Source organism: Podarcis erhardii (genome assembly GCF_964252035.2).
Source record: "Podarcis erhardii genome assembly, chromosome: Z".
NCBI classification, from domain to species: domain Eukaryota; kingdom Metazoa; phylum Chordata; class Lepidosauria; order Squamata; family Lacertidae; genus Podarcis; species Podarcis erhardii.
The window spans coordinates 34315145-34331661 of NC_138504.1; the positions used below are offsets into that span (position 1 = coordinate 34315145).

Genomic DNA, 16517 nt, shown 5'->3' on the forward strand with positions numbered 1-16517 from the left:
TAAGAATCTGCTAGAACAGAGTGGCTGAGAAAGGCTGTTGAAAAAGCCACACTGGTCCTCTAGCAAGGGACCTCAGCAGCAGAGATAGTGAAGAGGAAGGGGACTGGACTTTTAAGGCTTGACACCAAATTGAAATAAAACCAATGTGCAGAGACAGAGTCCAAAGGGAGCTCCTCTCCTGATTGTGGCACATTGGAACTGAAGTTTTAAAAATCCTTGCAACCAGGCATAGCTACCATTTCATTAAGGTGGCTTTAGGAATTGGGCAGCAATTGTATTCTGAAAAATGGCATGCATCCTAGCTACTCCCCTGAGAAAGTGACTTGCAAATTTTCAGAAGAAAGCAGGGGTAACGACTTGGCAACAAACTGTGGGTGCCGAACGTTGGGCACTCGCTGCACTGCAACAGGCAGGGTCGGCGGGCGGGGTCAGAGGCCAGGCACCCAAGGGTACCCACAGCAAAAATGTTGTGGGTGCCTGGGGACCTGGGGCCTCCTGCGATTGGCGCCAGCAGAAGGCTGGTTTCCCTTGTCCCCACTCCATCATAACTCTTAACCTTGGAACCCAAACAGCTTCAGGATTCTTTTTCTACTCTACACATCTGCACCATACTTTTAAAGCACCGCAGCACTACTTCAAAGAGGAACAGATCCCCCACCCCAAATCCTGGGAGCTATTCGTGGAGGGTGCTGAGAGTTTTTAGGTGACCCTGTTGGAATGAAAATAGTGGACATCAACCATATGTGGTTAATTAATAAAATGATTGATTGGATCCTTAGATTCAAAGTGTGGGACTAAAACACACTCTCCAGTTGCTGTTGGACTACAACTCCCACCATCCCTGACTACTGGTCCTGCTAGTTAGGGATTATGGGCGTTGTAGTCCAACAAAAGCTGGAGACCAAAGTCTGAGAAACACAGTTAGACCCTTTTAATATCTGGACAAGATGGAGCCCCTTTGGCCTGATCCAGTAGGCTCTCCTTATGTTCTTAGGACCAGAGACTTGACAGTCCTAATTTATTTATATTTTTATTTATTTATATTACAGGCAACTTCCAATTTACGTGGGATTACACATTCCAACACACGACATGTTTAAGTGAAATCGTGTATATTAGAAACACCATTGAAAAAGCCTGCAAACACACCATTCTGCCCCCTCCATGTTTAGCCTCTTTTTGTGATGTTTTGGGGTCACTTTTGGGTTTGGCATAATGCGCACATGCGTGGTTGCACACAAACTGGACATGCCTAAAATGGTCGCTGCCTGCAAATAAACCATTAACAATATTCTAAGCAGTGTACATTATTTTTAAAAACAAACAAACCCTCATACAAAGAATAAGAATAATTTAAAAATTTATAATAAAACCCAATAGAACCTTAAAATGTCCTTCTGAAATAAGGAAGTATTTCTTGTCTGCCTAAAGTTCAGCAAGGAAGGTGACCGTCTCATCTCACACCACATCTGCACCACTTTAACACTCAGAAGCATCTGGTTGTCACAGTGGGAAGAGGGTACTGAACCAGATGGACCCTTGCCCTGATCCAGTAGGGCTCTTCCTATGCTCATAAATCAACAAACCAACACTGATCTGTTGAAGGGAACCACCAACAACTGCCCCAAGTTGGTTCATGCAGACTTAAGAAAAGGAACCTATGGCAATCCATCTTTGACATTTTCACTACAGTATGCAATTACATGGGGCGGGGATACAGCATCAAAGGAAACCGCGGCGACGCAGAACATGAAGGTTTATATTGGCTCTCCCCCCCCCCCCGCCCCGCTCCAGGTTCCACTGAGTTGATCTTGGCTGCGATGCACAGACAGACATTTCTGCATTCCTCAGAGATTAAGTACAGAAAATATTCAAGAGGGATCCAGCTGCTTCTTGCGTCTTGTAATCACTGTCCTACTTCCAAACACATGGCGGACATCTGAGGAAAGATGAGCTGCGTCTCGATGCTCCGTGAATGCATAGGCCACACCTAGGCAGCTATAAAACCCACGGGTGGTACAGACCTCATGGAATCATAGGACAATATAGTCGGAAAGGACCCCTAAGTGTCATGTAGTCAAACTCCCTGTGACACAGGAATCACAGCTAAAGAATCCCTTCTTGTGGTTGGTTCTTAATTTCCATTATAAATGCAAAACATCACATTAAATAAGAAATTGCCTTGGCTCTGGCTGCATTTGCAGAATTTTCCTCATTGGGATTTTTCCTATTTGGGTACTCTCACGCCTATATGCATGAATGTGCACCATCTCAGAAAACCATTCCCCAGCCTTTTCTAAAAACCATGGAGGGTCATCTAGTCCAACCTCCTGCAGTGCAGGAGTCACATCTAAAGAACACCTGACATGGCCAACCAACCTCTGTTTCAAAACCTTTAACAAAGGTGCGTTCACCACCTTCTGAGGGAGTCCATTCCACCGCTGATCAGGTCTTACTATCAGAAAGTTCTTCCTGATGTTTAGTCAGAACTCCTTTCTTGTAACTTGAAGCCATTGATTTGAGTCCTACTCTCCAGAGCAGAAAACATGCTCCCTCCTCCATGTGACAGCCCTTAAGATATTTAGAGATATCTCCTCTCAGTCTCCTCTTTTCCAGGCTAAACATACTCAGCTCCTTCAAGCGTTCCTCATAAGGCTGAGGTTCCAGACCCTTGATCATCTTGGTCGCCCACCTCTGCACATGTTCCAGCTTGGCAATATCCTTATTAAATTGTGGTGCCCAGAACTGGGAATGGGACTCCAGGTGTGGTCTGACCAAGGCAGAATAGGGCAGTACTATTACTTCCCTTGATCAGGACACTAGAATAGCATTCACCTTTTTCGCTGCTGCATCACATGATTGACTCTGCAACACATGACTGACTCTTCTATCTGTCCTGAACATCTAATGTTCTATCTGTCCTGAACATCAACTTCGCTGGACGTCCACAAGTTCCAGCATTACAGGCCTACCATCTGTCAGGGGTTATTAGTGTTCTTAACATTTACCATTCTTCCAAAGTCGGTACTTCTTCTTGTTTCCATTTTTGAGCCATCAATATCCTCACTGCTGTTATTGCATACTGAAAAAGTTTACAGTCCCTCTTATTTATTTCCTTTCTAGTTATTCCCAGCAGGAAGGTTTCTGGTTTCTTTACAAAGCTGTATTTCAGCATTTTCTTTAACTCATTATATATCATTTCCCAGAACCCCTTCACTTTCTTACATTCCCACCACATATGAATAAATGTACCCTCTTTCTCTTTACATCTCCAACATTTGTTACAAATTTTGTACATTTTTGCTAATTTAGCTGGTGTCATATACCATCTGTATACCATTTTCATAACATTTTCTTTTAACGTAGTACATGCTGTAAACTTCAGATTTTCATTCCATATTTTTTGCCAATCTTCCATATCTATATTATATCCTAAATCTCTGGCCCATTGAATCATTACCACTTTTACTTCCTCATCTAACGTGTGCCATTCCAATAACATTTTGTACATTTTTGAGATTATCTTACAATCATTATTAACAATTTCTGTTTGGAATTTTGAGTCTTTTTCTTTATACCCTTTTTCTTTCACATCCTTTTTGAACATATCGCTTATCTGATAATAGTGCAGCCAATCATATACATGTTCTTTTACTTGCTCGTATGGTTTCAATCTCCATTTCTCTCCTTCTTTCACCACCAAATCTCCATAAGTAATCCATCCGCTCCTCATATTAGTTTTTTTAACTCCTATAACCTCTAATGGGGATAACCAATGTGGGATCCCCGTTTCTAATATATTTTTGTATCTGTCCCAAACTTCAATTAACGATTTCCGGAAGATATGGTTTTCAAACGATTTGTAGCTCTTTTTCTTTTCTTTCCATAGATGCGTATGCCACCCAAATCTGTTATCAAATCCTTCTAAGTCAAGAAGTTTTGTATTCTTAAGTTTTATCCATTCTTTTAACCAGCAAAGACATGATGCCTCATAGTATAACTTCAAATCTGGCAGGGCAAAGCCTCCTCATGACTGACTCTTCTATCTGTCCTGAACATCTAATGTTCTATCTGTCCTGAACATCAACTTCGCTGGACATCCACAAGTTCCAGCATTACAGGCCTACCATCTGTCAGGGGTTATTAGTGTTCTTAACATTTACCCGGCACAACTGATGGGCATTTTGGGAGGATTTTTTTTTGGGGGGGGAGGTTGTACTTTATATCATTTTGATTCATTTATTTATTGTATATATGTTTTGCAATAGGATGTGTTGCATGTTTCATGATTTCTTGGTTGTTTTCATGAACTGTTTTGAGATGATCTTGGTTGTTGGAAATTACACATAAAAAAGGTAAAGAGACCCCTGACCATTAGGTCCAGTCGTGACCAACTTTGGAGTTGCGGCGCCCATCTCGCTTTATTGGCCGAGGGAGCTGGCATACAGCTTCCAGGTCATGTGGCCAGCATGACTAAGCCGCTTCTGGCGAACCAGAGCAGTGCATGGAAACGCCATTTACCTTCCCACCGGAGTGGTACCTATTTATCTACTTGCATTTTGACATGCTTTCGAACTGCTAGGTTGGCAGGAGCAGGGACCGAGCAACGGGAGCTCACCCCTCCGCGGGGATTCGAACCGCCAACCTTCTGATTGGCAAGTCCTAGGCTCTGTGGTTTAACCCACAGCGCCACCCGCGTCCCGGAAATTACACATAGATTAAATCAAATCTGTTGCCTGTTGTGGTGCGGTACCCATTCTATACGTCTGTGGGGATTACTTTCAATATTTACAGAGTGCTTTTCAACGTGGATGGTCATACAGAGTTTAACGGATGGACCATTGGCCTGGTCCAGAAGGACTATTCAAATGTTCTTAACAAGGCCAGGACCTTTCCACCAAACTGGAGCAGTCCAACCTCCCTCCGTCTAAGTCTCCACTTGAAAAAATGAATGACTGGCTTCTATGGTGTGCTTTTTAAAAAAGTTGCATGCCTGTATATCCATGGACATGAGGTCAAAGCACCAAACCAATTATCTGGCAGGCAAAACGTAGTCTAATGAAGCAGGTCAGCCAAAATGAAGGAATTAACCAGAGCAATGAATCATCGGCTCGTCTGGAGGAGTCAGACCAGGTTAAGTCAAACGTTTGGAGCCGACTCAGCCCTGACCCTGCGGCCCAGTGATGTCACCCTGCTGGGCTGCTGTTACAACAACCTTTCCCCAACCCTCATTGCAATGACGCGAGCTTTGCTTTGGATTTTTCTTAACGAACCAAAAAAGCACCAGATGGAAGCCAAGTGGGAGAAGGATAAGCAATTGAGAAATGGTCCTCAAAGGAATCTCCTCCTCACTGCTGTCATGTTGGGTTGCCAGACCTCAAGGTCTTATCTGAATTCTCCAGATGGCAGGTGGAGGGCTTGAATTTCCATGTGGGCAAGAGTACCCTCAATCATTACACACACACACACACACACACACACACACATACACACACGTAGATATGAATATTTGTGCTTGCAACTTTCAAACTTCAGCTTAACAGGCACTGGCTGCAAATTATAGCATAGACACTCTGGGGAGGTCTGCCCTCCTCCACTACCTTCTCCCAATTAACCTTCGTCTCTAGGGCCCACCCCTGTGACATCACCAGGGGGGTTCCTCCTGTGACATCACCAAAGAGACAGCCCCTTGATCTCAGGTTCGGGCCGTTGTATCTCAGGGTCTGGGATGCTCCTGACCTGGCAATCCCATGTAGCCTCGATACATAAAGAAGTCCTAACTACTGTGATGTAAAAATTAGTCTTAAGTGTTACGATGCAAAAATAAGCCCAAAGTATATTCTCTGTTTGCTTCTTCTTCCTGCCCTCCTTGAACAGAAATCCAGATCACCTGATAAGCAGCATCCCAGAACCCAAATGAAATCCTGCCAAAATGAAACTGAAAGTTGATTCCCCTGGGAGTTCGCAAAAGGAGCCCCCCTCCCAGGGATGTGCATGTCCATCTACCAGTCAGCACTCCTCCCTTCCCCTCTCCCAATTAACCTCCTTCTGCAGGGTCCACCCCTATCTTATCACCAGGGCCACCCTTAAGAGTCAAGTTTGGGCACTGAAATCTCAGGGTCTGGAATGCTCTTGATCTGACAACTCTACTACTCTGAGCCCAATCCTAAAACATCCCAGCCCCTGAATCTTCTGATCTGGCCACAGCTGTTCAGCCTTGTAGAAACAGAAGCTTAAATCCTTGCTAATTTCTGAGCTGTTTTCCATGTGTGGGAAGCAAGCTGGCAAGGCCAAGTTGAAACCAAGCAGAACTCCAGGGCTGCCTTAAATTCCCCTTCTGATCAGAAATCCTGGTGGTTGTGTGTGTGCCAGAGTCATAGTATCATAGAACTGTAGAGTTGGAAGGGATCCGCAATGGTCATTTGTCCCACCCCCTGAAAGCCAGGAATCAAGCTAAAGACTCCCTGACAGATGGTCATCCAACTTCTGTTTCAAAACCTCCAATGAAGGTGAGTACACCACAGAGTTCCAAGAGAGTCCATTCCACTGTTGAGTGGCTCTTACTGTCAAAGAGCGTTGTTCCTCGTGCTTAGTCCGAAACTCCTTTCTCATCGTTTGAACCCATTGACTCAGGTCCTCCCCTCCCAGAGCAACGGAAAACAAGCTTGCTCCATCTTCCATGTGGCAGCTTTTCAGGTATCTTTATCACGTTTCAGCCTTCCCTTCTCCATGCTAAGCACCCCCAACTCCCTCAATGGTTCCTCATATATAAGGCTTGGCTTCCTGAACCATATCGGTCGCCCTCCTCTGCACACATTCCAGCTTGTCAATCTCCATCTTAAACTGAGCTGCCCAGAACTGGACACTGGACTCCAGCGGGGATCTCACCAAGGCAGACTAGAGCGTTACAAGAACTTCCCTTGATTTGGAAACTCAACTGCTGTTGAAGCAGCCTAGAACAGCATTAGCTTTTGGGGTAGCTGCTCCATGAGCTTGGAATGTGTTTAAGGAAGAGGTGGTCCACCACAGGGCATGACAGTGGCCTGTAAAGCTTCAATCTGGTTTTTCAGGGTTTTCAAAGAGTCCCTGAAATAAGTAAAGAACAGGACCTGTGCTGCTCATGGGCCCAACCCATTGCACCTGGAAAGCTGTGACGAATCACAAAGCACACAGGAATGTCCTATGCAGAATGGAGGTTGAGAATGTAGTAGCACAGGCAAGGGAGAGGCACTGCAGATCACAAGTCTGACATCTGTAGCAGGTGGTCTGCTAAACCAGCTCCCACTTGCTTGGGTCATAGGCAGTAAGCTCCCTTCTCCTCCTCCTCCTCCGCCTCCTCCTCTGCTTCAGCATTACCCTTGAAGAACTCAATAGGGAGGAGGATGGGATCAAAACTAGAATGAGTTGGTTCTGCTCATTAGCACCACCTACTGTCAGCCTCCATGCCTTCTGCCCAAGCAGTCCCAAGACACACCAGCCACTACTGTTGTCTACCCTAACTAGTGGCAGTTCTCGAGGATTTCAGACAGAGCTGTCTCTCCCACCCCTATCACCCCTATTTTGCATGCAAAGCAGGTGCTCTGCGACTGGAGTGTGGCCCTTAAAAACCCAGTAAGATTCCAGTCCTCGTGGTTCTGAATAAAGGGCTGGAAGACAGGAAGCATAGGGAGATAGGAAACAGCCTTATTCTGAGTCAAACCATTGGATTTGTCTACACAGACTGGCAGCAGCTCACCAGGATTTCAGGCAGCAAGTCTTTACCAGCCCTACCTGGAGATGCCAGAGATTGGAGATGGGACCTTCTGGGTGCAAAGCGCGTGCTTTACCATTGAGCTAGGGCATTTCCTGTCAAAAAAATAAAGTTAAGATTCTAGTCCTCATGATGCTAAGGATGAGCAAAGCAGATGCTCTACCACTGAGCTATGACCTTTCCCCAACTGGAGAGTTGAGCTGGGGCCTCCCAGCGGGTGGATCACTCCCAGCTCTGCCTGCAGGTCAAAGCCAGCCAGAAACCTTCTGCAGCCCTTTCAAAACACGTGGCTGGGCCCTTGAGCCATTTTGTAGTGCTTGGGGCGGGTAGAAAGGGAAACATCTTTTCTTGTCTGAGCGGGAAAGCAGTCTGCCCTGTATCCTGCAAGTGACCAAAATGAAAACATCAGGGGAACCCCCAAAGCTCTGTCCCACCCCTCCAGCCTTTGTGGGTAGAGACTCCCACCCCACCTTGTCCAGATTCTGACATCCTTGCAGCTCATCACAAAACAAGATGTCAACCCCCCACCCTGCTGCTGCTGTTGCTGCCGCCGCCGCCGCTGATTGCTCTTGGCGTTGGTAACCTGTCAAGATGGCCTGCTCCTTCCAAGAACAACAAGGGGGAATGTTAAACAAACTGCTGTCTGACTCTCAAATTTCAGCTGGGACTGAATTCTCTCTCCCTCCCCCCACTTTCCCCTGTAGGCCATTGCATTGGGCTTGGGCTGTCTGTATTTATGATAGGTCTGAAAAAGTCTGAGCATTATCACCCCTTGCAATGCATACTGTATATGAATAAGGGTAGCCAACAGAGGGAGAAAAGTCATGGTTGAGAATAGCTTGCAACATCAGGAAGCAAATGTCAAGCTGCCCCAGAAATAATAAAATCCAATGCAGTCTTCTAGCTAGAAAAGAACAACCTCTCTGCTTACATACATACAGGCAAGGTTTTCTGAGCACAGGGCTATTTTGATCTACAGTGTGTGCTATAGATTTTCATTAATTTATTTATTACATTTACATCCCTACCTTTCCTGCAAGGAGTTCATGGAGATTATGTGGCTCTTCACACACACACACACACACACACACAGAGAGAGAGAGAGAGAGAGAGAGAGAGAGAGAGAGAGAGAGTTTTATCCTCACAACAACCCTGTGGGATAGGCTAGGCTGAGAAAGAGGTTGGGTAACTGGCCTAAGGACAAACCCAAATAACTTTATGGCTGAGTGGGAAATTGGAACTCTGGTCTCCCATGTCTTAGTCTGGCACTCTAACCAATTGATTAATTCAGAATGTTTTTATTTAATTCCGTTCTTTATTCAAAACAATGAGGAGTAGAACCTTACTTTATTTTTAGGGGAAGGGTCATAGTTAAGTGATAGGGCATCATCATCATCATTTTATTATTTATACCCCACCATCTAGCTGGGTTTTCCCAGTCACACTGGGTGGCTCATAGCATATATCAGAACATACAAAAATATCAGACATCAAAAACTACCCTAAACAGGGCTGCCCTCAGATGTCTTCTAAAAGTCAGATAGTTGTTTATTTCCTTGATGCCTGGAGGGAGGTTGTTTCATCGCCCTCAGCTCCAGGGGAAACCACAGGGCCATCCAGGATCCATGCAATTGGAGAGGGCGCTTCGGAGCCAGACAGTAAAGAGCCCTGGTTAACACTGCATTCCAGTAAGCCACCAGGGAATCAGCTGAAAGGCCATCAACATGGGATAAAACATCCTCTACTACCCTCTGGAAACCATTTGGATCCATTAAATGGAGGGGGCGGACCATCCAAATCAGTCCCACCTCCCTACAGAGCGGTAGGGGCACAGAGAAGTCCAGTTGCACCAGGAAGTGATCCGACCATGGGACTTCTTTTGTTTCACTTTTACTTAGTGCCAGATCACCCACATCCATAGAGGTGAACACCAGGTCTAAGACATGTCTGTGACTATGAGTTGGGCCAAACTTATTCAGGGACAACCCCATGGAGGCCATGCTTTCCACGAATTCCCAAGCAGCCCCTTGTAAGGTCATGTTGGCATGGACATTAAAATCCCCTAGGACAACGAAACTAGGTGTCTCCAGGAAAACATCCGGCATGACCTGAAGCAGCTCAGGCACGGAATCCTTGGTGCAATGGGAAGTCAGTACACCAAAAGGAATCCTGTACTGCCCCTATTGCCCAACTTCCAGAACATGCACTCAGAAAACTGGGTCATCCCAATAGGACGCCTGGTGCAGGTTAATGACTTCGTAAAAATCACTGCAACCCCCCCTCCCCACCCACATGACTTGGGTTGCTGTGTGTAAGAGAAACCTAGTGGACAAGCAACGGCAAGGACAGGCCCATCTGCTTCATCCAACCAAGTCTCTGTTACACATGCCAGGCCAAGTCTTCCATCCACGATCAAGTTGTGGATGGCAGTGGTCTTGTGAATCATTGACCTGGCATTGCTACAGGTCACGGGGGTCTCCCTTGCTGATTCCAGTATCCTTCCAGTCAGGTAGGGATAGTCTTCAAACAGTAACCAGTCTTCAAACAGCACTAATGTCAGATATAACCCCAGGTCTGAAAGCCCAAGAAATAAATTCCAGGATCTATCAAGCTCCACTGAGAAGGCACCAGGATGGATCCTGACAAATTCTGTTATGGGTCTACCCCCATAATTGCTATTTTTGATGCTGGCTCCAAGCATGAGCCCCAGCCAGAGGGCCCATCATCTTGAAACAAAACGTTGGCAATGCTGGTTACGCTGCTGGGCTGCAATTAAAGGCAGAGGAGAGAGCCAGTGGTGGAAAAACTTGGCAGCCGGCTCTCCATCCCAGGCGGGCTTAAAGGTCAGGCCAGAGAGCCGCTCTGTATCTCCAAGACAACCCATGGAGTGGTGACGAAGGCAAGAGTATGCCTAGGAAGCTGACCTTAGGGACCCTGGAAAGGAGTGGGGGTTTTTATTATTATTATTCGCCCTGACACATCTTAACTTTCAATCTGACCCGCCGATGAAAGGGAACATAAAACACAATCAGGGCTGGTGGAATTAAGAGCAGAAACAGGCAGAGTGAAGGAGCCAACTTGCTGAAAGGCCTTGAGGAATAAGCCACAGGAAGGCAGAAAAGTGTTAACATTCCTCGGCAAAGGTCTGGCAAGAGGCAAGGCTCTTAGAGGACCTGGGCTGTAATAAACAACAGGCAAGGGGGGAGAATGGGGGGGACGGGTGGCTTCTCGACTTGTTCCGTGGCCTGAAAGGGCCCTGGAAGGCTTCCCAGACTTGGCCACAGCATCTCCCAACTTCTGCAACTCTCTCCAGTCTGTCTTTAAAAAAAGAAGAAGAGCCTGTTCGATCAGGCCACTAGCCAGCATCCTGTTCTCAAAGTGCACCATCCAGATGCCCTGAATAGGGGAAGACCACAAGCAGGACCGGAGTGCAAGAGCCCTCTCTCCTCCTGCAGTTTCCAGCAACCAGTATTCAGAAACGGCCTCGGTCCAGTATACCTGAAGGAGCGTCTCCACCCCCATCATTCTACCCGGAGGTCTAGCACCAAGGGCCTTCTGGCAGTTCCCTCGCTGCGAGAAGCCAAGTTACAGGGAACCAGGCAGAGGGCCTTCTCGGTAGTGGTGCCCGCCCTGTGGAACGCCCTCCCACCAGATGTCAAAGACAACAACAACTACCAGACTTTTAGAAGACATCTGAAGGCAGCCCTGTTTAGGGAAGCTTTTAATGTTTGATGTATTACAGTATTTTATATTTTTTGGAAGCTGGCCAGAGTGGCTGGGGAAGCCCAGCCAGATGGGCGGGGTATAAATAACAAATTATTATTATTATTATTATTATTATTATCATCATCATCATCATCATCATTATTATCATTATTAACATTCCTGCCTCTGATCCTTGAGACAGAGCATGGTCACCATGGCTAGTAGCCTTATCCCCCATGGATTTGTCCGGTCGTCTTTTAAGGCCACCTAGGTTGGTGGTTGTCAGTCATTGCCTCCTGCAGAAGTGAGTTCCACAGTTTAACAATGCACACTACACAAAGGACTTTGTTTGGGAAACTGCTAAGCAAGTCCACCTTTGAACACAATCTGAACAAAGACATCTTATGACCCAGACCATGTTGATTCAGACAGCACAAACCTTGTGGTGCATTTAGCACCTAAAATTTCCCACTGTACTTGTATGCACTATGATATTCTATCCAGCTAAAATGTTGCATAATACCAGTAGCAGCTGGCATTTCCCAACAGAGTTGACTCTGCATCTCAGGAAACTGCAGGTCATGGGCAGGAAAGTGCCCTATTAAAGCCAAGTATTTCAATACTTTCTGGGCAAATACGGAGTGAAGGGAGTCTTGTGTGTTTGGTTTGGGGGGGGGGATCTGCTCCTCTTTTGTTTCCAGCACAACTTTCACAAGCAGGTATAAATTTTGCTTAGGCTTATACTTTTTTTATTAGAAACCCAAAATGAGACCGCTCTACCGTTTTCATAGTCCATTAAGCCTCCCTACCTGAGCTTTGGGACACCTCATCATTCATTGCCACTCATTTCCAACTCCTGTAAGGACCTGGACAAAGATTTCTTAGTCTGGGAGGTTTATGCTTTATCTTTGCTTACTTGTTCTGCCAGTGGTAGCATTGTAGGACAGGCCAACACCACTGGCTTAAATGCCCCTTCCTCCCACCACTGCCCCGAAAAAGAATATTTTCTGCATTTTTCACCTCTTCTGCTCCAGGCTCCTTCATTGGTCAGGGACATCACAGTACAGTGGTCCCTCGGGTTACATACGCTTCAGGTTACATACGCTTCAGGTTAAAGACTCCGCTAACCCAGAAATATTACCTCGGGTTAAGAACTTTGCTTCAGGTTGAGAACAGAAATCGTGCTCCAACAGCGCGGCGGCAGCAGGAGGCCCCATTCGCTAAAGTGGTGCTTCAGGTTAAGAACAGTTTCAGGTTAAGAACGGACCTCCGGAACGAATTAAGTACTTAACCCGAGGTACCACTGTATTATGGATTTCAGAGAGACCCCAAGGATCATTTAGTCCACCCCTTACAGGAATCACAGCTGAAGAATTCCTGACAGGTGGCTGCCCAACCTCTCTTGAAAAACCTCCAAGGAAGGAGAGTCTACCACCTTCTGAGGGAGTCCGTTCCGCTGTTGAACAGCTCTCACCATCAAAAAGTTCTTCCTAATGTTTAGTCAGAACCTCCTTTCTTGTCATTTAAATCCACTGGTTCGTGTTCTACGCTCTGGAGCAGCAGAAAACAAGCTTGCTCCATTTTCCAGATGACAACCCTTCAGATATTTGAAGATGGTTATTATATCTCCTCTGTCTCCTCTTTTCCAGGCTAAGCACACCCAACTCCTTCAACCGTTCCTCATAAGGCTTGGTTTCCAGACCTTTGATCATCTCTGTTGCATTCCTCTGCACACATTCCAGCTTGTTTATATCCTTCTTAAATGGTGGTGTCCAGAACTAGACACACAGGACTTCTAGTGGGGTCTGAACAAGGCTGAACAGAGATCAATCAGTTCCACTTCAGACACAAAATGAAGAGATAGAACAAATATAGGAGAACCTTTTAAAGTTACATTGTAAAATCAGAAAGGATTTGGGAAGATCAGGGCAGTTCAGGGCAAAATACGGTGTTGCCAAGTACTAGGGATGGTAAACTTTTAAGGTCCTGTGGAAGAATGTGCTCCCCCAGCCCTCTTCATGTAGCCCTTAGGACTCTCCCCAGCGTCACATACCCTCTCGAGCCAGACCACTCCTCCTTGTGTGGGATGTCTCCTTGAACTGTGACAATACTCGCTCACCTGGATGAAGAATAGTTAGGGGGTGTTTGCGTGTGTTTGCAGAAACCAACCAACTGGACAACAACAATATTTACATATATTTCTCTGCCCAGTTTCACCTCTGGCTCCACACATTGCTGGCAAGTGGCACCCAGGTATGTTAGCTGGACCTGTGCATTTTAAAGGAGAGCACCTCTTTCTGAAATTTCATACCTGATATTGATTATTTTTTTTAAAAAAAAAATTCTTTAGAGCATTTGCACCCTGCTCTCCAGCCGAAAAGGCACCTGGAGGCACACATTAAAATTACAAGGAGACAGCCTACACCCACAGGATTACAATCGGAAAGACATGACACACAAGGAAAAAGGGAGAGACGGAAGCAACCCCAGGCACCAACTGTTAAGTAGTAGTTCTGGCATGCTCCGGTTTTCAGACGGGGCCCTACTCTGGGTCCCTTGACCCCAGCTGAGGTCACTCTGCTGTTTTTAGTGAGGTGTGTTTGAAGAAGTAGCTGTTTTCAAAGGCTTCTGGTTCATTTAGGACAGTGTTTTGAGTTTCAATACTGCTTTTAGACATTATTACTGCATTTGGCCTTTGTGAACATTTTGATTTTGCGATTGCCATTCAGAATGGGAAATGTGACATGTTTTTAAATATTGCCTGAAGTTTCTGATTTGTTAGTAGCCTTGAATATGTGTTTTAAATTATCATACCGTCCTCTAGGTCAGTATCATCCATTACAACCAGCAAGTCATGAGCTCTCCCCTTTTTTGCTAATGGAAAGCAAGTAGTATTAATCTTAGAATCATAGAATTGTAGAGTTTGAAGGGATCTTGGGGATCATGTATCAAACCCCTGCAGTACAGGAATCTTTTATGCAACGTGGGGCACGAACTCACAACCCTGAGATGAAGAGGCTTATGCTCTACCAACTGAGCTATCGCAGTTCAGAAACAAAAACACAACAAGCTGTTTTATTCTGAGTTAGACCCTTGGCCCATCTTAGTATTGACAGGGCTGATAATGTCCCCTTCCCAAAACCCTGAAGAACCTCTGCCAGTCAGTGTAGACAGTATTGAGCTGAATGGGCCAAGAATCTGACTCAATATATGCCAGCATATTTAGTATTAGGACTATAGCTCAGTGGCATAAATAAATAAAACACCTTCCTTGGTTTCTAATTATAGGTTGTGTGAAGACAAGCCTTCCTTTTTTCTGCCCGAAACCTCCTGACAATCACTGGGTGACCCAAGTTCTAGCATTATTGAAAGAGTGTATGGGGATTTCCTACCTAGCAGGGCAGCCTGGATGATTCTAAATAGGAATCAAGTTTTGCAATCTAATCACTCAATTCTGCTGTACAGGGGGAAAGGTTTGGGTTTTTTATGAACCAGGATGAAATGCTGTGAATGCATCTATTGCCCTCTGCTGGACAAACATTAGAATTGCCAGATCATATATATTTTGCCTCTGTGGGATCTGTTGTTATTTGGGGGGGATGGTTTCTATTCAGCACTCAAAAGCCATGCATGGCTGAAATGTGTCTTTGAACTCTGACTGTGCTTATGGGTAGGGGACAGAGAGGAATTTCTTGTTTCCTTTCTTTTGCAGAACTCCTTTTTATTAAAGTTTTCCATAATATAGTAAGATAAAAGAAAACCAATGTAAATGTTAAAAAGCAGATTTAGCTGACACGGGTGGTGCTGTGGTCTAAACCACAGAGCCTTGTTATTTAGTCGTTTAGTCATGTCCAACTCTTCGTGACCCCATGGACCAGAGCACGCCAGGCACTTCTGTCCTCCACTGCCTCCCGCAGTTTGATCAAACTCATGCTGGTAGCTTCAAGAACACCATCCAACCATCTCATCCTCTGTCGTCCCCTTCTCCTTGTGCCCTCCATCTTTCCCAACATCAGGGTCTTTTCCAGGGAGTCTTCTTTTCTCATGAGGTGGCCAAAGTATTGGAGCCTCAGCTTCACGATCTGTCCTTCCAGTGAGCACTCAGGGCTGATTTCCTTAAGAATGGATACGTTTGATCTTCTTGCAGTCCATGGGACTCTCAAGAGTCTCCTCCAGCACCATAATTCAAAAGCATCAATTCTTCAGCTATCAGCCTTCTTTATGGTCCAGCTCTCACTTCCATACATCACTACTGGGAAAACCATAGCTTTTACTATACGGACCTTTGTTGGCAAGGTGATGTCTCTACTTTTTAAGATGCTGTCTAGGTTTGTCATTGCTTTTCTCCCAAGAAGCAGGTGTCTTTTAATTTCGTGGCTGCTGTCACCATCTGCAGTGATCATGGAGGCCAAGAAAGTAAAATCTCTTACTGCCTCCATTTCTTCCCCTTCTATTTGCCAGGAGGTGATGGGACCAGTGGCCATGATCTTCATTTTTTTGATGTTGAGCTTCAGACCATATTTTGCGCTCTCCTCTTTCACCCTCAATAAAAGGTTCTTTAATTCCTCCTCAAGCCTAGGGCTTGCCAATCAGAAGATCAGCGGTTCAAATGCCCACGCCAGGGTGAACTCCCGTTCCTCAGTCCCTGCTCCTGCCAACCTAGCAGCTTGAAAGCACGTCAAAGTGCAAGTAGATAAATAGGTACCGCTCCAGTGGGAAGGTAAACAGCGTTTCCGTGTGCTGCTCTGGTTCGCCAGTAGTCATGCTGGCCACATGACCCGGAAGCTGTACGCCAGCTCCCTTGGCCAAAAAGCGACATGAGAGCTGCAACCCCAGTCGGTCATGACTGGACCTAATGGTCAGGGGTCCCTTTACCTTTAATTGACATGGTCTCATGGGAAAAACTGTGGCAAGTGGATATGAAATTTACAGCCTGTTTTATTTTAAAGGAAAATGATAGGAAAATGATATTAATGCCAAATAAATTGGCAAATATGTGCAATCCTGTGTCAAATAAATGCTGGAAGTGTAAACATAATGAAGGGACGTTTTTTCATATGAT

At 45.6% G+C, this 16517-nt stretch overlaps 1 protein-coding gene across 1 annotated transcript in view; it reads right to left on the reverse strand.

Moving 5' to 3' along the window:
- PRRX2 (paired related homeobox 2) overlaps positions 1-16517 on the reverse strand; it is a 223758-nt gene that overhangs the window by 88266 nt on the left and 118975 nt on the right. The gene's annotated exons all lie outside the window — the stretch shown is intronic.